General features: G+C 25.9%; 1 protein-coding gene across 2 annotated transcripts in view; it reads right to left on the minus strand.

The window, feature by feature from the left end:
- LOC119686071 (elongation of very long chain fatty acids protein AAEL008004-like) overlaps window positions 1-18,359 on the minus strand; it is a 76,939-nt gene extending 58,580 nt beyond the window's left edge. The window contains exon 1 of one of the 2 annotated variants that reach the window (XM_038100529.1): window positions 18,231-18,359. The gene's annotated coding sequence lies outside the window, so the exon portion shown is untranslated. The remainder of the gene's footprint in view (window positions 1-18,230) is intronic. The other variant, XM_038100527.1, reaches the window with a different exon arrangement.
- Window positions 18,360-25,735: the final 7,376 nt, after the last annotated feature.

The following is a 25,735-nucleotide window of genomic DNA, read 5'->3' on the forward strand; positions in this document are numbered from 1 at the left end:
AAACGGAATAATTTAACATATGTTAAAAATTATCATTATTTTAAAACAATTTACATTTATTTAAAATAATATTTGTGTTTAAAGTAGAAAGGAATATATAATAATTAAACACAGAAGCAATATATTTAAGCGGAGAAGGTTTAAATTCAACATATTGCAGTCATATACGAAATGTTCTGTTTACATTTTCACTTAAATGTAGGGGTCGCCTTCCAGTCATTCGTAGTGGTGATCTTAACACGGAGTGACTATTAGATATTGGTTTTTTACATGTCGTGAGTTTTGTTGTTGTTTTTGTTAGCATTCTGTATTATAAAATATATAATTTCATCCGTTAATAACAACTTAAATGAATATATATCAAAAGAGAACAGTAATGATAACTAAGGTCAGCAATGTAATTCAATCAATTAAAATAAAAGTATTGTTGTTGTATTGCATTATTATTTAATTCATTTAATGTCTTAATATCAATAAATTAGTAAATGATAATAATTAATAGTTCAACTCACTAAAGTAAATTAAAATACAAGTATTTTAATTAAAATTAAAACCATTATTTAAATTAAATTGCGTAAATAACATTTTTTATACATTTTTAACTAATAAATTTTTATTTGTTAATCTGTTTTTTTTTATTTTATTTAGATATTTTGTGATATTTAGATCTTTTTAATTTTCATTTCTTTAATGCAATTAGTAAATTAAAAAAATTCTAATAAACAGTTAAATTAATTGTTTTCATCACATAAGGTAATAATGCGTAATTGTTGTTCATTATTAATTCAATGCAGTTTTGTATATTTATGTACTTCAAACAAATCGACATAGATGGGTAAGTCAATCTTGATGTGGTTATTTTTTATGTTAAAAATTTACATTTCCGAGAAGCAGGAAACAAATGTTACTCATACGCCACGACGCGCATATTTTAACAACTGTTCAGTGCATAATTGTGTTTTTTTTTACGATTTATATTGTCCACAAGAATTTTTCATATTTTTTTCACTCACGAAGTTAATCAAATAACTTAATAAATAGTCAAGTTAGCTGAGGAATTTAAATTTTGTTTAAATATTTTACGAGGCGTGCCGGTCAACAAAGTTCTTATTAAAAAATTGTTGTTCTTAATTCAATTTCAGATAAATTGTAAATTTAATATAAAGTCAACAATAAATGAAAATATATTATTCAAATTACTCTGCCGCTAAAGTATCAATAAAAATCTCTACTTTAGAGTAAACGTTTAAAATTTGTTTTAAATAATTTTTTCAGGAAGTATAAAAAATACCATAAATTCGTGTAAAATACAACAAAATGCATGATTAGTTCTCAATAAATTAAATATTATTCTTTGTAGATTGGATTTTTTTTACGATTGATTGGGGATATCATAATATGATACGTAATAATTATATTATATGGAAATACTAGAATTTGCAGTTTACCTTGTGTTAAAAAAATAACGAGAATTTTAATTTTTTTTAATTCCCGCGCTTATCCAATCGGTAAATTTTTTTATTTTCACACTGGCAACACTATTATACACATTCTGTCAAAGTTTACCTCATATCGTAAGATTAGTTTTTGTTTGGCGTCTATACAAAGAAGTCGAAAAATTTTCATGTGGCGATTTTTAGCTGAATTTCATTTAAATAAAGCGTCGTTGTGATGTGGCCAAAGAGATGATTTCCAACGCATATAGTGACCCCACATTCATCGAACGCATCATAACTGATGATGAGACATGGGTTTATCAATCTATGAATTTAGCATGCCCACCAAACAACAATCGACCGAATGGTGCTTCGAAGGTAAGCTGAAACCGAAAAGAGAACGCTGAATTCGGTCCAAAAACAAGGTTATGCTGACTGTTTACTTCGACATTCGTGGTGTAGTGCACTATGAATTCCTTCCGGACGGTCAAATGGTCAAACGGTTAATAAGGAGTATTATTTGGCCGTTATGCGTCATTTTCGTGAGGCCATTCGCAAAAAGAGACCAGATTTATGGAAGGAAAACTCATGGATTTTACATCACGATAACGCACCGGCTCACACAGCGTTGGTTGTCACAGTTTTTGGCCAAAAACTCCACCAATATCATCAACCAAGCACCGTACTCTCCAGATATGGGCCCGTGTGCCTTTGTCCTCTTCCCCCGACTCAAATTGCCATTGCGAGAAACGTGTTTTGAGACCATAGAGGCCATTAAAGAGAATTCGCTGCGTGAACTAAAGGCCATACCATCGGCGGCATATAAGACTTGTATGGAAAATTGGATCAAGCGTTGGTATGCATATATTGCCGCAGGAGGAGAATACTTTGAAGGCGATAATAAAGAAAATTACTAAAAATTAAAAGTTTGTGTTTTTTTTTTAATTCTCGTTCTTTTTTGATCATAAGGTATGTTAATATATAATGGAGTAATACTTTTCACAAAGAAAAACTTTAATTAAATGCTTATATAATAATATTAAAATTTGAGTATGACTCTATAATTACAAATATCATAATAGAACCATTTCTCTGCGGTATTACATATGCAGTACTCCACTTAATATGCAGCCTATATGATATTTTGAGCTTATTGCTAGACCAAATAGTTTAAAAGTATTGCATTAAAGTTAGTGACCAGGTATAAGTACCAAATTAATATAATAATAATAAAATAATTATTAATTAATAAAATTAATTAATAAAAATATTAATAAAGTGTTATTACGACCGATACTTTTTTAGTTTTTATATTTTTAACACATATTTACACATTTATTTTGATAAATTTATGTGTTAAATAAACGACCTAAGTTCGGTAAAAAATATAAAACTATATAATTATTTATTTTATTTAAAAAAATGAACTACCTTTTTTATAATTATATATGCAATTATTCTGATTATAATTATTTATAATCAGAAATTTTAATTGAAAATGGTTTTATATTCAGTAAAACCATTTATACTATATCCCCAAAAGCTCAATTATTTTCCCGAGACTACCAGGAATTAAACATACATTCCAGCTAATTCACAGTATTCGATGTCTTCCATTTTACCAATCTGTCTGCATATACTGAAATAGAGGTAGTATTTGTTCATAAAAAAGACAAGACAACTTGATATGAACGTAAATAATATTTTTGGGATGGTCCTAGTATAATGTAGTTACAAACAAATTTATATCACCGATTTATGTGATCATTTAGAAGAAGGTCGTAATGGAACAGGAAAATAGACACGTCTTCATTATGCGGGTGACATTACATTCTAGCGAACAAACTTGAATGATTACAGAGGTTGGTTTAACATATTTAACCTCTTGAAATCTTATTGTTTAAAATAGATTATGGAAGTCAATATAACCAAGTCGATGATCATAACTGAAGTTGTGGACAACTGGGTAAGGCTGCGTATTGCACGTTTAAAGGATACTTAAGAGTGACTGTAACACCCAAAATGGTTTTCCAGAAACATGTGAAGAAACGAAACATGTGAAGAGAAAGGATCTGTCCTAATAACACACGAAATATGTACCTAAAAAGAAACAATATATTTATAAATACGAAATGAGGTGATTCAAATATACGCAGTATCAGTTTGAGAATATGTTTAGTTGCAGGAAGTAGACACTTTGCAAAATTACTTTATCAAATAAAATACTTAGATTACTTATAACTATATCATCTTATCCCCTAACTTTAAAAACCAACATTGAAAGCAACCATATATTCATTTCAGAATTGCACCTAAAATACATATTTGAGACATTATTTGGGTGTGGTAAACATCGACGGTTAAATTTATTATTTCAAAACATCTTTTTTCGGTTACATAAGATGAATCAATTAGGTACATTATGTATGTACATTACGTGGATAAATCAGAATATAACGAACAGAAACTGAATAGAAAAAAGCGGAAGGAACAGAACTTTAGTTCGTAATTACGTAGATGTCATATTTTAAGAGAGTACAGAAGGCTAACATATATATTTTGGGACGTAAGTTCTTACCGACGAAAATATCGTTAATATTCAAAATGATATAGATGACAACAAAAGAGTTAATATGATCTATTTCCTAGTATAAAAAAGGGATATCATTGCAAAGTTTAACTGATTTAATACTTAAATATATTTATGCGTTATCAAATCAATGATAGGCAATCAAATAGGTCATAATAGAATATGGTTTACATATTAACTATTTATTTTCGAACTATTATAACTGGAAACGAAATCAAAAATTTAATAAGAAAAATATAATAAGTTATAAATAATATAATAATAATAATAATAGTTACAAATGATGGATATCACTGGTAATTAAATCTTTATTTAAGTGTAGTGTATCGGAATTTAGGCTTTATAAAAATAACACAGTATTTGTTTTGTTAGTTTCCAATATAAAAGGTAAATGGATTGAAAGTATGAAAAAGAAATAGATTGTTATTTTCTTAATAATTATCTCACATATGTAGAAAACACACTCATATATAGATACGTATATTGTGTTATAAGATTGTACCATTTAAAAAATTGAAATTGAAAAGTTTCGATTTTATAAAAGTTTTCTTATGCTATTAAGAATTAGATAAAATAATTACTTTTTTAAATAAATATACATTTTTTGTAAATCATACGTTATAAAAAGCCTCTTTAATAAGCATGAAAAGCCTTGAGTAAAACTACTTTCAATTTACAATTTTTAGAAAAACTATGTTATTTTTTGGATTAGTGGACTTGCTTATATTGCGTTGACTAGTGTTTGAGTTTAGATAATTACATAGCAAATGATTAAAAAATTTTTTAATTCTTAAACAGTAAAAAATTGGCAATTTATTAACACATATTTGAATTATTTATGTTGCCAGTGTGGCAATAAAACAACATACTTCAGAATTGATCAATCTGGATCTAATCACTTAGGTATGCTTTAAATTTCTATAGAGATAGAAAGATATTTAGAGCTATTCATTGTATTTTCTAACCATTAAATAAAGTAAATCCAATTCAATGTCGCAAACGCATTTCAGTAACGTTTGGCATCTCAATATTTCGCCAATGCCCACTTCATCGCGTGTTGCGGAAAGTCATCAGGTATGGACGATTTACTACCAACCTGTTCCCAATGGCACCATTAAAACTATGAGCGTATCAGTGCATCAGTAGCCACAGTGGCCACAGCCTAGTGCAACTCGATTATTATGCAATAATAAAATGTTTAGAGACTTGTACAAACAATACGTGAAGTGACGGATTGAAACTGAACGGCGGCGTTGCTTTTTGGTTCGCCTTAAAATTCAGTTGTAATTTTAATGACTTCATATGGGTAAGTTGTGGAGATATGATTTCAATTCGATTGGTGCAAATATTCAATTTCAAAAATGAATTTTGTAAATCAAACTTAAATGTAAAGTCAATTAGTCTAAATAGAGTGCTAAAATGGAACAGTTCGTAGAATTTCTTAAGTGCATTTTATTTGAATTGCATTTTACATTTACTTAACCATTTGCATTACTCAAAGTTAATGTGAAATAAATTCATTTGCTTAATATGACAAATTAATTAAAAAAAAATATTAAATGTATGTACTTTATATATTGTGTGACTATTTATGTATAATTACGTTAATGACTGATGAATATTTTGTAAGCATTATAATTATAAACACATATATAAACATCTATGACTTACATGTATTGATATATATATATAATACAGATATTATATTTATATATATATTTTAGTTAGAAGTATTTTTATTTTTGTTTGTTTATTTGTTAGTAATTATGGTAATTAACAATTAACACACAATATTTTTTATTGCAATTTATGTTGTTTCGTAGTTTTTTTTATTTGTTTTTAATGCTCAATTTTTCGAACGTAATGGAATTTTGTTTTTAATTTTACTACTCGTAGAGTTAATAATTTCCTTATTTTGTGTATATCTTAGATTTGTATATATTTTACAGTTGAAAACTTAAAATTCGTCATCATAAAAATTTTTTCAAATTCAGGGCACGTTTCCACTGTTCGAGCATCTTCGAGTAAATTAAATTGCAGTTTCAATTTTAATTTGTGGTTATTAACCTACCAGAATGACGTTTTGAGAATCTTGTTTATTATGTTCAGTTAATCTCTAATCAAGTTTTTTTTATTTTTTAAAATTCATGTATCGAAACCTTCAATTTTTTAGGGGTTTCAGGTTTTTTTTATTCACAATATTCACAGTTTTGTTTCGTATGTGAGAAACATTTGGTTTGGCTTGCGACGCATCAAGGATGAAATTTATTCAAAATTTAAAAATACAATAATATATAAAAATAAATCTTCTTTTTGAAATTACTTCATATTTGTTTAATAACTACGTCTTAAGGCAGTGACAAATGTTTTTAACCAAGTAATGATGCTGCTAAAAATTTCTTTGTAATAAGATTTGTGGTTTGCGTATTTTTGAATTTTTTGACATGGTCAAAAAATCTTTTGTCAATAATTACTTATTTTTCTGAAATGAACTTCGAGTCAGTAACAAGTTTCAAAGTAAATCTTAACTAAAAGTCAAGTTACATTAAAATGAACTTTGTCGTGTTTTCATGTATTTATTTAATGAGTTAACGTACTTTCATTTTAGCAGATGTGAATGATTATAATGAAATATTTATTTTTAGAAGTTAAATTTTGAATCTTCAGAGAATTATTACATTACATTACTTTATGCCAGTTTTCAAATTAATCATGATTTATAAAGAATTTTAATATAAATGTTAACATTTTGAAATTGAAAACAATTGGAAAGTAACTATTCAACATCATTAACTATAGATTATTATTAGTGCAATAACGCATTTAATTCCCTCATTTCATAAAATATTTGCTAAACTAATTGAACTAGCATCTTCAGACATAAGTATAAATTAAACTTTTATTTACGCTATTCCTTGTTAGCTGCTCTTATTTATTGTAGTATGACATTAAAGTTAATGGGAATCATTAAACATTTACGAAATTATTTAAGATAAAAAGAAATTCATGAGCAAATCCATAGTAATTAACGAGGTTTAAAATAGCATATTTACAAATAATATTAAAAGAGATTAATTTAAAATATTTTTTAGCTTTTAGCTACACATTTAGCTTTATGTATCAATTATTCTTCAACTTGAATATATAATTTAAATTTTTTTTTAACATTTTTATAATTTTGAATTGAACGAAAATAAGCACTCTTTCGGCGTACGTTCTTACCACAAAGATATTTTTTTACAATTTCCTAACAAGCATAAGTTATTGAAAATATAAGTTATTGGATGAATGAAATATCACACAATATTACAATACATACAACACATATCTTATGAATATTCTTAGATTGCTCAGAAAGCACACATGTTTTCCGTTGTGGTGCATTTTGTACCAAGAATATGTTGATATGCAGATTATAACAGAAATTAATGTTTTATATACATAGCAGTTCCGCAACGTCCAAAAACCTTAAAAAAACACTCTAAGTAAACTGAAGAAATTTAATTTGATAAGTAATATACGAGTCAAAAATTCTAACCCCGTTACCTTATTTTAGCCTAGAATAAAACTGGGTAATGTTACGTAATGCGACTATAACTTTTATCTTGTTTCAGGTAAAGTTAGTACTTTGTTATATAAAAACATCAAATTAATGGCATCGTACTTAAAATAACAAAATAATTTTAATAATTATTAAATATAATTTTATTAACTTTAATAAACTTTTACTCTAATACAATACTTAGAATCATATATATATTCTTATATACTCATATACTACGGATATAATCACTATAGTCATATAATCACTGAATGAATTTTACAAAATATTATATCAAGTAATGTTGGTCTTTGTAAGACTTAAACAGAATAAAAACAAAAGGGATATTACAAAATTTTCATTATAATCATTTAATTTAATTTCCCAATTTACTGACTTACTTAAATTGTGGAATTATTCGTTTATAATTAAGGTATCTTGTCTCAACTTATAGGAGCGACTCATCTTGTATCTTTCTTTGGTCTTTATACTTTGCAAAGCATTAAAAACACATTAAAAATTTTGATATTATACTTTATATTCTCGTTATAAATTTTATTCATAGAATATGGACTTTGATCTTTGATATTTTATTTAGTTTATCTTTTATTATTTTGTACAACAAGAAGTAACGAGCAACTAAGCACATTAGGTAATCAAGCAATTAACATTAAGATTCGGTAGAAGTAAATAATATGCGAATGTGCAAAGCAAATTCTGTGAGTATGAGTTCTTCTGTTAACTGAGTACGTTCTCTGTTTTTCTCCATTGGAGGCATGTTTTGATTACCAATTAGCGCAAGAGATCAGATATACTCGTACATATTACGGATAATACACATGTTACAAGCAAAAGGCGTAACGCTAACAGATTTTGGTAAATTAGCAAAGACATTTGCGAACATAAGTCTAGATCTTTCGAATTGTACTCAGTTCAATAGAAGTTTTTTTCTTACAATCTTAATAATAATTTTCATTACTTTCTGTTATATTTTCGAATTTACGTCTATGAATGCCAGCAATAAAAAGAGAAGAAAAAAAACAAAAATAAGTGACTAAAAATACGTTCTAAAAGATCCTGTTCGGTAAAATTTCGAAATCACAAAGACTTTTTTATTGTTTGTTTATTATTCATCTTTTTCACTAGTTTTTCGCACATATATTTTGGAATCGCGCAATTTAAGATTAAATTAAAAATGTAAATATTTTTTACCCTAAACAATCTTTCCTATAAAATTAACTGATATTATATGCATGCCATAATACTCTTCCTTAAGTATCTCAATGAGTGTATCGCGGAGTAGATACAAATATTTATAAGCGGCACTTTTAATGTTTGTTTTAAATTTACGATATAAGAAATCAGTGATACTTATTTATTCGTAGTTAAATATAAAATATAATTTTATAAGAATTTAGAAGGACTTACTCTATTAGATTTATAAATACTTACACTACTTAGTGCAATGACCGTTTCATTAGTGCATTAATCTACAGTAATTGTCTCATCTTAAGAACAAAAAATTAAGATTCTATCGTTAAATGCTTGAAACGTGCCAGAACTCTTAATATCTTTGTAGCATAGCCGAATAATGTATTTTTGAAAGGGGTAAACCCATTATAAAAATATATACTACAAAAAAAACAAATGTATATTGCAAATAATTTTATGTGACGCATGTTAACTTAATTGAATTGTTTCATAATTTTATTCAGTTGCAAGTTCAAAATTAAAATTCGATTCTCGTAATCCTATTTATCAAATTATTCCCTGAATTAATTCAACGTTTTTACCTCAAAGCTGACAAATAAGTACATTACAAAACTGTTTTACAACTTTATTGTGGTATAAGTACTTTACTTTAGTTTTCTTGCGATTCTGTAAAATTTTGTTATTCTTAACTTTTTATAATTTTTTCTTTAAACAATAACAATTTTTACTATTATAAAATCACTTATATTTTATAAGATGAATTGATTGAAAACATTGATTGATTGAAAACAACAAAATGTTAAATTTAAAATAAATTTTACTACATATTGCTTTCTTATTAATAATATAATTTTAAAAATTTTAGTGCAATATATCAGACTTTTTCGATCAGTAAATAAGTTGTTGAAAGAATAAAAAGCAAAAGCGTTTCCATCTATCATAATTCCGAAGATTTCTTGTACGATTTGTTAATTACTATAATGTCACGATTGATAAAAAATAATCAATAGACTTATGACATCCTTAACATACATTTATAATGTGTTATAATATGGTGATATAAAAAGTACCCAGGTTTTTTCATATATTTTTGAAAAAAAAGTTCTTTATTGAAAATTAATTTTAATTAAGTATATTTTGGCAACATTATCTATGACCTGTTGCCATTTTTCTGGTAGCTTCAGAAAAATACGGTAAATAACTTGGCCAAGTGATTTTCAGCGGTTGTTAGGCTGGCCAATTTTGTACCGTTAGGAAAGTTTTGCAGTCCCCAAAACATACAGTAGTCTAGGCTAAATAGTGGATACATCAAAACTTCCTGTAGCGAAAAAAGTCACACACGGGATAGGTTGACACAATCGAATCAGTGTTGTAAGATATATGGGTACCAACAACATCGGTCGGTGATAAAAAAGCGTCGTTACTTTTGATATCAACAAATACTAATATTAAAGAATTCAATTCAATTTTTTAAATTTTTGTGCAATTACTTATATATAATAGTTTCTTAGGTAAATGCAATTAATCAATGATTAAGGTATATTAAAATTATTCACTGAAAGATATATTGATAATCGAAGCGTATTAATATAATAATATAAAGCCATAAAATTCACAAATTTCTCACTCACAATAAAAGATGTCAGACAAGTAATCAATACAATGTAAATAATATGAAGTATGGGACCGGTTTCTCCGGTAAGAAGTAGTATATTAAATGTAGTACCATTAACCGACGAACTGCAGCTTAATTAAATATTTGATATATGCAAACAATTTTTAAATAAACAAGTTACAGTTTCATATTAAAAGAGACTCATGATGTAACTACTATCTAAAGATATTGGCACTATTATTAAAGAAATAGATACAAGTATACGAGTATATGCAAGTTATAGATAAACAATAATGATATATTAACTAAAGCTATATTAATTTTACAAAAAATTCTGTGAAAGAATCAAAAACTATGACTTGAATTATAATAAAAGTGTTAATATATATATACTATATATATACTATATACTAAATAAATAAATAATAAATTTTATAAAAAGCTTTTTAATATTAATTTATATTTTAATCTATAAATTTGTTCCAATTTACAACCGACGACACAATGGCAGTTAACGTAGTGTTAACAACTAAAGTCAATCTGCTTAAATCTACCTTTGAGATATTAACCTTACTCTAGCTATTCTTTCTTATGTATTATTTCCGCCGTTCTGACTTAATAAAAATTAGGTTCGTAGATATTAAACTTACTGATCTCTCTTCATCCTGTCCTATGTTTGAGAAATAGTTGATGCTACTTCTATCTAGCATCATAGGTTGATAGCAGCTATTTGTTTGAGGTAGCTACTACTAGATCTGTTTCCTTATTTGTTTGAGAAAAGAGTGACGCTACCTCTATCTACCATGTTAGGTAGATAGTAGCTATATTTTTTGAAATAGCTACTACTAGATCTGCTTCTTTATTTATTTAAGAAATGGGTGAACTTTACCTACTATCATAAGTAGATAGTAGCTACATACCACAAGGTATTTAATGAATTAGAGTACCAGAACATAGATTTTTCAAAAAAAAGTATAACTTATTCTGAAATTCAATTATAATATGTGATTTAATCATACTACGAATACATTTGGATATCTTGCCATACATAAGGGTCTTGATGCTTTTGAAATTAAATACAAGTTTATTTTATAAAAATGAGTCTCACAGATTATTTAAAATCAGAAAATTAAATGTATTATTACAGTGGGAAACAACACCTAATATTATCGTTAAATACGTTTTACATACACATGTAACGCAATAGATAAAACTTTTTAAATAATTTATCTGAGAGAAATGATTATTCACAAGAAATATTTTATTTTTTTAAGCTAAAACTAAAGCTTGTTTTTATGTTAAAATGTTTGGGTTTTATTATTGTCGTTCATAAAAATTACCACAGAGTGAAACTTCGAACGGACGAGTATTCATATGTAAAATATTTACGTATATGATTTAGAGACATATATGTACCCACAGCATCACCACCACAACATCCAAATTGTGACCACGATCTATTGTTGTTATTAATGTGATTAAATTGCAAAATTTTTTTTTAAATTTTTATTTCTTCAAAATATCAAATCGAGTTGGACACCATTCGAGCTGCCGCTATTCGAGTGTACCAATCTGCAGTGTGTTTATGTACCAATGACCCAACAAATATTTTCAGTTCAACCTGTTGAAATTATGTAATGATTAAGATGTTAACATACATAAATGACAAAGCGTACAAGTCAATAAAAGTGGGAAAATAAAGAAATATGACTTCAGACTTACTGGCACCTATTTCAGCACCTATTTTGGCTCATTCTTTTTTCTTGTCTTTTTTTTATTGTACGATCATTGATATTTTAACTTAAAGCGATCATTTATGTCTGTGACATTGACCGTTTTCATTTTTATTTTCACTTTCCGTATCTGCAACATTTCAACATTTTTTGCTATATATTCAACTAAAAGAAAATACAAAACAGTATAATTTCGGCTCAATATTTTCGTTCCGGTTAAGTATTGGAAGATATACTCAGTACATATCGTATATGTAATGAATCACTTGTTTAATAAGCCTACTCAGAAAATATGAAATTACACTTAAAAAAATTTGTAATACCAAAAGACTATTGTATTGTATGTGTAAAAGCTATTTTTTTTCTGAATGTAATTAGCCTTAATTATAGTACAATAATTTAAAGAGCATTTTTAACTGAATAAAGTATTTTAATAATTTTCATCATTTTAGTATAATGTTTTTTTCAATTTAAAACCATTTATGCAATATAATTAATGGAAGGTAAATACTGCAAACAAACGGATGATTTGTAAAGCTACTTAGTGTTATATTCAAATCCGTGTAGGAGCAACTTACTTTATAAGTACAGCTATATTTATAAATTATCAATATAAAAATGGGTCATGTGGTGAATGAGGACAAAACAAAGTACTTTCTGCTACTTCCTAATCTTCCAGCTTTATTACAGTAATACCCAAAAGTAATCCAAAAAATGCATGCATTAAGATTAGAAAAGCAATGAAGAGTAAAAACTGATACAGTGATATATGTAGATGTCCTCCAAGATAAATTCAACATAACTGAAATCAATTTACGGTTTAATCTAAGTAGACTACTAAGTAGACACATCAGCTTTATTTAATATTTGATTTATTAGGAATATATAATATATTTTTCGAATCTTTAAAATAAATTTTAACTGGGTAAGAATGCATAGGTTGATATCTGAATATCTTATGCGACTAAACTAATATTCGTGTGCTTTCCAGGGTAAATCACAAAAACGTGCCAAAAGGATCAAATGAAAAAACTTACAATCATGTATGAGACGATGCCAAAATTTTCACATATTTTTAAACACAAAAAAAGCACCATTGTGTTACCAGAAATAAGATACCGTCCGTACGTTAAACTTGAACCTCCACCTTAATAGTAATGGTAAGAAATAGTAAGAGACCAAATATCGTCCTATTGAGAGACGGCTTTCCCATTCAAATAAATAGAAGACAACCAATCTGTGAATTCTATAAGCCTGACCCCATTTTAAAGGGCCACATCGTTAAGTAATTACACTAAAAATGAAAAAGAACATTTGAAATTTTAAGAGAAACATAATTTCACTAAAAAATTTTGAAAGAAAAATGTGATTTCTGTGTATGAATCATACTCAGTATTAGTTGGTAAAAAAGATCAGAAAAATACACACAACAAAAACGGGAAAATACATAAACTATGTAATAAAAAATAAGGCAAATAAATAAAAATCTTATGCGAAGACCACAACGCTCATAACCTCACAAGAATCTTTCGTGTAAAAAAGTGGAGTAGGCAATGAAAGATGAATGGAAGAGTTACATCCCTTGATGTGGTATTATTTACATAGTCAATTATCGAATAATATAAATATTGAAATTCGAGTATTTTTTTGAAATGATGTACTAAAGGATGTTTTAAAAATATGAATTTATACTCCCAAAAATGTTTACTTTGAAAAGTTAAATAGATTAACTTATTTGTACAATGGACGTGCGAACTTAATGCTATGACGAATTCATAGATTACTTGATTTATAAGTAAATTATAACATGTACAGTATTATAATATAAGGTAACTTATATTATTATGATTATATATAACTATAATATATAATTGTGTATTTAATAATATACATAATGTGATAATATAAAACTGATGTGATTAAATACTTCATTAGAATGGCTTCAGCTTTAAGTTGATAAAATATTGTTGATTTGTTGCTTTTTTTGATATTTAAATCCAAATGAGTTATATCGCAGTGTAGATCTCGTATTCCGATTTGTTTTTAACATTTAACTACAGTGTAGTTTTTGTAAATTATGTGGCAAGAGTCGCAGTTTAAATATCATACAGTATTTAGTTGCTCAGGTGTTAAATTGTCAAATTAATCAATTTAAGTTAGAATGCTCTTGGATTTTTAAATATCAAAAGTTAATAGATTTTGTTATCTGCTAAAATCTTAGAAAAAATTATGTTTCAACCAATTGTCTTGAAGCCATTAAGGTCATACTTTAAAATAACTTTATTAGCTTAAAATAAAGTTAGAAAAATAAACGTTTAATAACTCTTAAATGAGCTTACTAACGTAGAAATAATATATTACCCGTATTTAAATTTAAAAATTTAATATAATATAAAAAGAAAGCAATTATTATTATAATTTTATAATATAATATAACATATATCTTATAATAATCAAATCTAAACATATATGTATATTTTGTAGAGTTATAGATTAACGTTCTATGTGTATATTAAGAAACGATATTGCAGTTGACAAGATTTTATACTCTTAAAAAGAGTTTTAAGAATATCAAAGAAATGTAATATTTATGTTGTTAAATAAGTGAACTCATAAATATTCTGATTTAACAGTAGAATAATTTTAAATAATATTAAATATTTTTGTTTTCTTAATCAATGCAGGGATCACAGTCAAAAAAGAATAAATAATAAAATAATAATCACTCAAAATTATTGATCGCTATAGTAAAATACTATACAACTAGATGTCATATCTATGAATATTGCGTTATTCAAGATTATTAAACTTATTAGGTACAAAACACCAAACATCATTTTGTTCAATAATAAAAACAACAATATCACTTAGTAAACAACTGCAGATCTAATTCGATTATAACCACTGGAGATACGAGCGCAGAATCCATAAGTGTCAGTGGCTTTTTATAAAATAAAAACTTTTAATAAAATTTCGTCGAATTCTTAAACCCTTTACGATATTTCTGTTAATAATTTTAATAAGGTTAATTATAAAAGACTCAAGCTCAATGAGTTATGTCTGCATATACGAGTTAAAATTAGTATAAACACATATTATATATTTTAAATTTTATTTTAATTAAAAAAATATTAAGTAATTTGTATCTACTTCTTACAGAAAGCATCATTTGTACATACTTGTATTAAATTATTAACGACCCCTATTTAAACATGTTCTTTAGATTGAAATAATCAGTTTCATAGTTATGAGTTTAAATATAACCACATATCTGCATTATCTAAAAAAATGTATGTTAATTCTACTTAAATGATATATTTTTACCCTAGGACTAGGCAATCAAGGTTTCTTATTTTACGCTAAACTGTGTTAATTTAGTTAAATTAAGAAATTAAATTGTGATATAAATAATATTATAATAATAATTAATTCTAACTTCAATTATAATAGTCTCTTTAATAATTATTTAAGGGACTATCACTATTTGTTTAATGATGATAATAATACCAATTACCAACTACGAAATTTAGTATGCATATCAGGAAATTGTTTAAAAGTTTATTCACGTAACAAAATAAATTATTTCATTATAAAGTAATGCAGAGATATTAATCAGGTACCATTGCAACATTTTGTTGGCTTAGTAATAATTTGCCATTTTAGAATGAGGGTCAAGTGAGACATATAACCTGTTCAAATCAGCAGTTTAATGTCATTTTCCATAAAAAATTTTATGTGTAATTATTAAGTAATTATTAAGCTTTAAAAAAATATTTAAGAATAATTAAGCAGTAAATTAAACCTTTAAAATTAGGTCTAGTTAAATACTGAAGTAATTAGAATAATTTTGATTTTGCAAATGTTTTTATTATTTTTAACTTCTTGTTATGTAAATATATTAAGTATTTAGTACTTCAATATTTTAATAATTTTTTGCATATAATAACTTCCTACTTCAGCTTTTATCTTAAACTCTTAAATATACAAAAATGATTTATGAATTAACATATCTTTTCTAACTTGTCATATATTTTATTATAAGACTTAGTATAAGATTTATGTTTAAGTTAAGTCTACTGTAATATAGAAGTATATTATGTATTATAATAAATTTTAAACAAAGGAACTTAAAAAATTACACTGAAACGTCCAGGTCTGAGTATTTCGCTGATAGACTATGTTAAATCACTATGATATAATTTTTATCAAATTTTATTAAATCTTGCGCTAGATACAGTTAAAAATATAAGGAATAAATATATATATCAATAGGATAAGGGATGAGAAGATTGAAAATTGTATTAAATATGGCAAATTTTAATTTTCTGAACATAATATTATAATAAAGGATTTTCAAATAGTATCAGATACATTACAAATATGCCGTACTTGATTGGGTTTCATCAAATAGCTGACAAGTCAATTTTAAAAATGGTAAAAATAGTTTTCAAGCAAGGTATAATATAATTAATTAATGCAATAATAGTTATATTTTATATTAATAATATTGCAGACAGCATAAATACAGCATTAAATGTTTTTTTTAAACACTATTTAAAAATAAAACGTTGCTTAATTGCTATGCAGTTGCTTAACTATGCTAGTTAACTGCTCTAAATCTATGGCAAAAAATAAGAAAAAATTCGTTAAATATCGAACATACATATTCAAAGCTAAAATTGAATTGTGATTGAAATGATAAAATATATTCGCAGAATAATATGAAGCCATTGAAAAAGAAGTTTATAATAATAAAGAAATACTTTTGCAAAATTAAAATATTTTTTTTTGCTAATATTAAATATTATTACAATAAATATTATGTTAATTGAAAATTTTTAATGAAAAAATTTATGAAAATTAAAATAAAGTAGTTATTAAATATAAAAGTAGTATGCAAAAAATATTAAATATTTTTTATTCTGACTAATTTTCAAATGAATTCTTTAAAGAATCTATTCTGAATCTATTAAGTTCAACTAAAAAGCAAATTTATTAATAAGAATTTTATTTATATTATTATTTTGTATTAACGAATAAAAAATTTACAAAGTCCTCATCCTTTTTGATTAAACTAAAATGTTTTTTGTCAATTATGTAGTTTGTTAAAAGCTTCATTGTATATTGTATATTCATTAAAATCTATTAGTTTTTCTAAAAAAAAAAGCCCAATAGTCCTAGAGGGAGTCCAAGGTTCATACTGGACTGTTAGTGCCAAATAAGAAAAAGAAGGACGGCGTCTGAACACCGAACATTAATAAAATCTTTTAGTACAAAATTCTGTAAAAAAGTATTTTTTTAAAAATAACTTTTGTACGTTTTTATGAGTTTGTAAAAAAAGAGTTTGTAAAAATATGAAAAACAAAACATTAACAAATTACCAAATGCTTAATTATATTGTAATTTTCTTTATATTTTTTATTAAATTTATATCATCAACTATACTTATACTATATTATATATGACTTTCTACTTAGAGTGTAATATTTTTATGAAAGACAGTTATATTATATTATTATACTATTATAACATTATAAATATTACATTTAATGGTAAATTTAATGATAATCAATAGTATTGAATGAATAATAAATAATTCATAACAAAAGGAGAAAAATTTGAAAAATGTAAAAACAGTTCATGATTATGTATATATTGTATGCATATTTATATGTATATAACTTTGGATACTTACACATGAAAATTTTATAAGGTTATTTTTTTAAACTTAATATTCATAACAAAAGAATAAAATTGTTCTAAGTGATTAACAATATGCAAACTCATTAAAAAACTGGGTGATTAGGTAAAAGGTGTGATTTTATGTGCATAAATATTGTCTTCAGAAAATGTAAATGCAAAATTATACTGTACACTTTGCCAAATCATTAATTATTAATAAGCATAATTAAGCATAGACACTTATTAAAAAAAAAATTAACAAAATTAAAATTTAAATTCTTTTTATACTATTTATTCTTATTCTACTTCTTTTTTAAAAAAGAAAAATATTGTTGGAATTGCAAATCATGTGTCAAAACCGTATCAGTTCCCAAAAAAGAAAAAAACACAAGAAGAAACAACAAAAACAAATTTAACTCACCAATTATCTTCTTCTTTGAATGTAGTAATTCGCTTTCCAATAAATTAAAGGTGGACGATTGATAAGAAAATAAGAAAAAAGTGTACCAAATGTTTTTGTCAATTTTTATAAAGTTATCATTTATCAATTTTTAAATAATTATTTTAATTTTAATTTTATATAAAATTTTTAGCAAAAAAATTTTTTTAATTAATTATTTTAAAGTATTTCCACCAAATCTTTTCCTGACTTAACAATAACTTTTCAATGATTTCTCGCGCCTTCGCCGCGCTGCGCAACTGAACTATTTTAATATCAGATCAAAACTATTTTTCTTTTTCGCGATAGAATCGCTTTCGTAGCGATTTCACGTTGAAATTAAATTAATCTCTACGCTGATATATACGTATACTTAAATTAAACACAACAAACAATTTAGCAAAATAATTAAATAGCAAATGTACGTACAACAACAATATATAATTTTTTTGAGAAATCAAAACAAGACCAAAGCCGCACTTGACCAGCACCGACTGCAATAAACATCGATCGTCGACTGATTTTTGTAAAAATTTTGCCGTGCGCTAAGTGCTAAGGTGAAGTTTTCAATGCACAATTCGTCTTCGGATTTCGGATGTGAGGAGTGAGTAAAGAGTAAATTGTAAAAATTAAGGAATGAGTGAGTCGTTAAACTTGTTTAAGCTTAGCATAACCTAAAGCCAAAGGCGGGGGGACTTAATCGCTAAGTTCACCGACTGATTTGCAAAACTTTTCTCAGTTACACCGTGCATCATAAATAATAAAATCATTGTAAATATAAAATAGCTATAAAATAAATAAATTATGTTTATTTTTCTCATTTATATATAAATCTAATCTAACATTATATCTATTACTGAAAATACAAGGAAATAAAAAGTAGTTCATTTGGAACTTTTTTAAATGGTAACACTTTTTATATCTCACCTTGATCTTGACAACAAGTTACAAATAGTTTAAATTAATTTTTAAAATAATTACTAAACATACACATTCAAAAAAAATTGAATAAAAATAAAATAGAATATGAATAGTACATAAAAAATATTACAAAATAATATAAACTATTAATATACGATATATATATTTTTTTTTAATCAAATGGTAAATTTTAAATTTAATTAAAATAGAAATTTTAGAAATTTTATGTCCTATAAAAAAGAAATCCATTTTTAATACATATAATAATAATTTACTTAACTACATTTAACTACATTCGTGACCATAAAACCAGGAAAAGTAATATATCCTTGAATTCTTAAAAAATAGATAATAAAAATCGATAAATTATGAAAATGACACATATACAGAGTGTTTCTAAAGTTAATTACGTTAACTTGGTGGGTGATTTCTTGGACTAAGAACTTAAAATATATGTAATTTAAATCGCATGAAGGTTCTTTTTTGAGGTCTTTTCCCCAAGTCTCTCAATTTTCAATTCAATGTTTTTCGTTTCTAATGAATTATGTCCTGTATTTATGTAATTTGGTTCTAAAACTTATAACTATAATATAACTATATAGTACTTGAAATGAATAAATGTAATATTATGTAAAAATAATTCTATAAAATTTTTATTTACTAAAATGTAGTAATTTAGTAAAAAAATGACATAAATATTTATACTTCTCGTATTAATAACTATTTTTATTTTATTGTTTTGTAGATGTATATATTTATATATATTATATCGTTTTTTTACATAAAATTTCATACCAGTTTTTGTATGGGTGATATATGGTCCATCAATATTATTCATATTTCATCTGAATATATCTGGGATCACAATAAGTCCTTAGCTAAGACTCTGCATAAATTTGTTTTACCACGGTCATTAAAAAATAGCAAGTATGCGTATTGACCATATACTAAATGACATTATAAACATTATAAAACATTATAAACAACCTAATTTCAATACCTATTGAAGAATGATTCATCTTTGACCTAAAAATATGATTCATTTTCGATGATGACTTTCTCATCGAAACTAATACTTTTTTTATGGATTATTTTTTTTTTTTTTTGAGGTCTCTGAACCCGCTCTGATCGCTAAGAGACAAATCTGCTGAATGCTATGGATGCGGTGAGTACGGAAGCAGTTTGAAATGTGATTCGTACAATTTTGTCATGGTAGCCAACGATTTGTAACAAGAAGCATTCTCTTTAGACTTTTTTATATTTCATATGAGCCGTTGCTTCGTGATTTTCTCCATCAAACGCACCAGTTGGTCCATCTAACGATCGATTTTGCTGATGAATAAAATTTTACATGGATCTTAACATATTAACGATGCTATACATAAGCTATGTTACTCACAAATCATAGCCGATTAGGGAACCATGCTTGAAGATTGAATCATTCCTCTTTCAGTAATAGAGAGGACGAATAATGTCATGCAAAATGCGAGGTTTGGTGCATTATTCACTTTTAATGTTAATATATGTTTTAGTTCTCATTCACTTTATATTCAATATTACATTTAATTAATTGACGATACAAAATTAATATTTTAATATTAGAATTTAAAAAGTAAAGCTTTCAATATACATTTTTCTCACAAATGTCTACTTTGATATTATTTTATAATACATTCGTAAAGATCGAGATTATTATGTATGTATATAGATTCTTAAATAAGCAAATAATATAAATTTTATTCATCACTGACGTATTTATCAATGTTAATTTAATTATTTAATACAATATTATAAAATCGATCATTGGCATACATATATATTAATTTATATTACAAAATTTGATTAAGTGAATTTTTGTAAAAAGATAATGTTTTAAATTTTTCTTATTTATTTATTTATTTATTTGTTTATTATTTATTTATAAATAAATAAATTTTTCTATTTTTTTTATAATAATATAAAAATAACAATGAATTATACATATACGTATATTTTTAATTGCAGAGCACCTAAATTTAAAATTGTGATAATTAAAAAATAAAAATATTATATGTTTTTAAATTAAATTTTATATTTTAAGATATACTCAAAAAGAAACAAGTTATTAACATGAATCAGTTCTGAATGTTTAATTTTAAAAGTTTAATTACTTACTTAAATTAATTGAAAAAATATTTTAAACCTAATGCATCTATTTTAGGCTCGGGTGCAAAACTTGTTGAAGGAACATATTTATTGTTACCACAGTATTATATAGTTTTAGCTCACACATTAATTGAATCAAAAACCGTATCGAGAAATAAATGAACTAGATGTGATCAATCTTTCTTCTCCATTCCCAACGCGGATATATAGAGAAAATGTTGCAATTGTACTAAGTTACCTGAACTTTAAACCAGATTAAAGTTTATCAAGTGAATTGTTGAAACTGTGAGAGTGTAAGCAAGGTAGTACTGACACACGGTTTTGTTACGACATATTTAGTCCGAAGGTTATCTTTAGTTGTTAATTACCACATGGGCCGATCATGCACCACAACAAACACCCCAAACAGTGTTACGTAAGTCGTACTTCACTAGTTAGATAAATTAAAAGATCATTTTCGACAACTCGTCTTCAATGAATAGAAAACTGTTCTAATAAATCATAGGATCTGGAGGAATATTATTAGAAATAACAAGTCAGTTATTTAGAGCGACTATTAAAAAGAAAATTTTTAAAATATACAAATAAATATAATACTTACAAACCTCCTAACAAAAATTAGAAATGGAAAAACTTTTATAAATAGGAGATGAACTTTTTATTTACTCACAAAACAAAATAAACTTTTTATTTACTCATAAAACAATTGCAAATATTGACTACAGGCTATTAACTAAATGATTAGTAAAATATTTACACATTTCTAAATATCCCTTTAACTTTAATTTAAATATTGCTAAATAATTATTTAAATATTTGCATATTTCCTAAAATTCCTTTTACTTTAATTTGAATATTATTAATGAAAGTAATAGACTTCTGTCTAAATTCATATGTATATATATAAAAATTGGTAAGTATGATAAATTTTGCATATTTAAAATATGACGTCTTTCATAATAATGACAAGCAAAATATATATATATTATTTGACATTGCAATTAATATTTATTAATTAAACACAAATGTTTGCATTATCTTACTTATTGATATTTTGTTTATTTAAATAAATTAGTAACTAACAGAGTATCTGATATTGTAATTGAAGACGATTAAAAATACTAATTTAAAAAATTTATTTTAAATTTATGAATATATATAAACTCTTTTTCCTTCACATCCATATCAAACTGCTTTGTTGTCAATGCTACACGTAATGGATTTTACAAAATCTCTTCCATTCTTCATAGTGCTGTAAAATTATTTTTATTTCGGGAAGTTTAATACTGCCTAATTTAAATCCAACCGATCTTTCAACAATATTGATATAATGATATAATAACTTTGTTGTAGATTTAGATCTTAGTTTTCTAGTCATACTTTCGTTTTTAAAAAAATATATTTTTTAACTGTTGATATGCATATACTGCTTTTGCAAGTCGGTTGCCTATTTCATCATGTATTATATCATCATATAGTGCTGCCTAGTTAATTTATGTTTCAATTTGTTATAATTGGTATCATTCGTAGCAGATGTTAATACGCTTAATTTTTGGCACATGCAACACCTATAGGTGGAAAACTTCGAAAGCCACTATATGAGATTTGAATTCACTAAAACCACCTCTCAGGAAGGCAAAGGACCGCGAAGGAGCAAAGCTTGGAATCTCATTACAGAATAAAGGCCAAAAAGAAAAGAAAATAGTCACAAAAAGGCTATGTAACCCATAGGGAAAAGTACGGTACAGATGTGAAGGTATCCAATTGCAGTTGAAGTTATAATAACTTAGTTACGTGGATTTTTGGAAAGTGAACTCTATGTAGGGGGTTACTGTAACCACGATTATACAGCGATATTACAGGGGAGGAATGGGTTATGCTATTTAAATAGAGGAACTAGGAACTGTGGTGGGCAGGTGATAAGTGCGCAGTATGTCGGATGGAGGATTGGAGTTTTTCTTCTGCCTGCCAGTCGTGATGACTTAATAGACCACCTCAAGCTAAATGAGCAGCTTTCAATAACGAAAGATGTAGTTATGCGAACGAAAGTCACTTTAGTTTTAACTCAATAACGACATCCGAGAAGGACGAAGGACCGAAGTGGTCTACTTCGGCTAATCGTTCACTTTATTGGGGCCACTTGTTGGAAGGTGCGCTGTCCCAACGTCCCACAATAAATATATCTATATATATATATATACATATATATATATATATATATTATATATATATATTCGTTCACTTCATTGGGGCCACTTGTTGGAAGGTGCGCTGTATATATATATATATATATATATGTATATATATATATTACACAAAATCTTAAGGAAGTTCAAACATAATATAATCGTGGAATGTATAAATGTTGTTGACTAGTGTAAGTTATTTAAATTACTATATTTTCTGTTTTATTGTTGCTATCGTTAAGTAGTAACGGAATTTTTAAGGATATAATTAAAATCCAGTTTATCATCAATACTGCCGGTTCAAAATGTCAATTACTGCATCTATAAATTATCTTCGCTTATCTCACACTCACAAAAAATAAGGAAGCGTTCTGACTAAAGGGCTAATTTGTTGAAAGTTGTTTCAGATTTTTCATCCACATTCGGAATTCGTGTAAAGCGGAATTTTTATAAACAATATTTCATTACTTTGTAAATAATTAACTTCCATTAGTCAGAATAGTTCTGATAGCTATTATTGGCAAGTGATCTCTTTATTTACGGTTTACTTGTTTTCCTTAATGCGAAGCAAATGAAGCGAATGAAGCACACAATTTAATTGCATTATTATTTCGTTAAACAAAAAACAAACCAGATTTTATTCCTTTGTAAGTTAGGATCGAAGTGAAAGTGAAGGTCAACTCTGAGAACAAGAGTTCAAGAAACTTTGCGGTGAGGTTTGTTTTTAATGATATACAATAAATTTATTCGAAATTCGATATAAAAGCCGATCAAATGTTGTTGATGGCATATGTAAATGTGTGTTTACTTAATTATTTAAAGCGAAATATTAACAAATTAGTGAGTTGTTACCTTGAAAAAATTTTGAATTGACTTTTGTCACTTCAAAATAGCGTTGTAAAAAGTCACCTTCTACGACCGCACACACCGCTATATCCAAGAGACTGACGACGTTGTCGTCTGTTTGTTTTGAACCATCCGCGTGTAAATTTCTAATTTTGCGAATGCGTTAAGGATTTGTTTGTTTTGAAGGGGGAGTGCGAATTATGGATTTGAATTAAAATGAAATTCAATGTCAATGTTAAAAATAATTACACTCGAATTGATTTCTGTAAACAGCTTACGACCTTTGTGCCTCATCCGTGTGTTTTTATTCTAAAAAACAAGTGTTAATTAAAACTACTCGATTTGTTTATCTTTCGGTAGAAAAATGATATTTAAGATTATTAAGATGAATTCATAATAAAATGTATGCGTTAAAGAAAATTTTCAAAAATAATTAAATGTAATTTATTATGTTTTAATTATTATGTTATTTTAATTATTTGTTGTTTGTTTGTTTTATGTTTATTTTGTTCTAAAAAAAAAAAAAAAAATACTTTCAGTCTTGGCATTCACCTATTTGCCTAAATATATAATTTTACTTAACTAAGTTGCTGCTTATTTACCTAGCATTTGGAGCGAATAATACAGCAGATAGTATAATCTAGCTATTAGGGATCAAAGTCTATATCTCGTGTAATCCACTTATAAGCACACAAATGGCACTCGATTTAAAATGCATTGAGAAATATTTAAAATCAATTTAAAATTTTTCACAAAAATCACTACAGTTTGGTAAATATTTGAAAAGATATTAAAGTTCATTTTTAGAATGCAATCATCAAAATTTTCAATCTAATACCCATCCATGCACAAAACAAATCATGTAATCAGATAAAGTATGATTACATAAAACCGTAGAAAGCATAATTAGTTAGTTAGAATTACTTAATTGTTGTGGAAAATACTTGAAGATATGCATACAAGGCTAGCATAAATAACCTTCCAAAATATACTCCAAAAAGTGTTAGAATTTTTAAATATCTACTGAAAATTAAAATATTTCAATATAATAAAGATGTAATTATATGAGTTGTATACATAATGTTTATTAGAATCAGTTTCCCTCTGATATCATACAATTATACAACCATAATATCCAGTTTGAGAAACAGTATTGAAACCTTTTTAAGTTTAAATGATCTCTTGTTGAAGATTGAAAAATGTATTTAGAATGTATTTTTCAAAGAGAAAAAAAGGGGAAGGAGAAAAAACTTTCCAGTGATCATATAGGAAGAAAATAGTGGTACTTTGCATCAAATAACGTAATCCATAAAATAATGTTTTTATTGTTTTGAATAAAATTTTAATACTGTTTACAAGAAAAGTTTAAAATTTGTATTTTTTTCTGAA

The sequence above is a fragment of the Teleopsis dalmanni genome, chromosome 2 (genome assembly GCF_002237135.1).
Source record: "Teleopsis dalmanni isolate 2A chromosome 2, ASM223713v2, whole genome shotgun sequence".
NCBI classification, from domain to species: Eukaryota; Metazoa; Arthropoda; class Insecta; order Diptera; family Diopsidae; genus Teleopsis; species Teleopsis dalmanni.